This window comes from Triplophysa dalaica, chromosome 18 (genome assembly GCF_015846415.1).
Source record: "Triplophysa dalaica isolate WHDGS20190420 chromosome 18, ASM1584641v1, whole genome shotgun sequence".
Lineage (NCBI taxonomy): Eukaryota > Metazoa > Chordata > Actinopteri > Cypriniformes > Nemacheilidae > Triplophysa > Triplophysa dalaica.
This window is the reverse complement of record NC_079559.1, coordinates 577,501-578,403: the sequence shown is the minus strand read 5'-3', so window position 1 is coordinate 578,403 and position 903 is coordinate 577,501. Positions and strand designations below refer to the sequence as shown.

General features: G+C 40.4%; 1 protein-coding gene across 1 annotated transcript in view; it reads right to left on the bottom strand.

The window, feature by feature from the left end:
- Positions 1-466: 466 nt before the first annotated feature.
- fbxl17 (F-box and leucine-rich repeat protein 17) overlaps positions 467-903 on the bottom strand; it is a 114,036-nt gene continuing 113,599 nt past the window's right edge. Inside the window, exon 10 of the mRNA XM_056729553.1 lies at positions 467-903. This exon is cut by the window's right edge and continues 924 nt beyond it. The gene's annotated coding sequence lies outside the window, so the exon portion shown is untranslated.

Below are 903 nucleotides of genomic sequence, written 5' to 3'. Positions count from 1 at the left end.
TGACCACACGGCGGCGAGGCGAGATCGAGAGTTGTAACTCATATTCAACAGTTCGTGTCTGAGACAAGACACATCAATAACAGAAAGTTTTGGGTTACTGTTGTGACCTTCAGACAAAAGAGACACTTTGAGTGGATCATTGAGTCACATCTCTTAAGCTCTTCACCATTCACTTCATCAGATACATTAAACACCTCAGGATTCACTCTGAAGAGCACATCAAACTCTTTTCTTTCATTTTGAATTAGTATTGAGTCTCAGAGGCTCAGCAGAAACTCACCTTGAGTGTAAAGGTGACCCTGTGGAGATACTGAATGAATCGTGTGTTGTCGTTCTATATGTCACATGCACAAACATGGTATAATACCGTGGTCCGTTGTGAAAACATCCTTTTGAACATGACAATAAAAACAATCTCATGATTCAGACCAGACGTGTGTTCAAATGACAGCAGGAGTCTTTTCAGTACAATTGTGTTTTGTGTTTTATTTGACTCAAATCACCGGGTACAGCAACAGAAACGCTGTAACTAAACTCAGTGCGACTGCTACAGGCTTCAGCTAGTTTATACCATATAAAAATACCCTGGTAGTGTGAATGAGCAAATACCACAGGCAAAGACGGGAGGATGAGCGAGGCAACTAACCTCTCTAGATCACTCAGCATCTCTCACTACTAACACATCACAGGCTGGAATCATCAGATATTTGTAGTTAATTCCCTACACTGTATGTAAGGTGAGTAAAATGCAACAAAAAAAAACGTACATCGTTTTACAACTCCAAACCACTGCTTACAGTTTCACGAGAGTAAACATCATCAAACAAGTGCCGTTCACCTCTCTATATCTATACATCACACACTCAATACTCATCGTTCTTCAAACGTTCTTCAAACACGTGA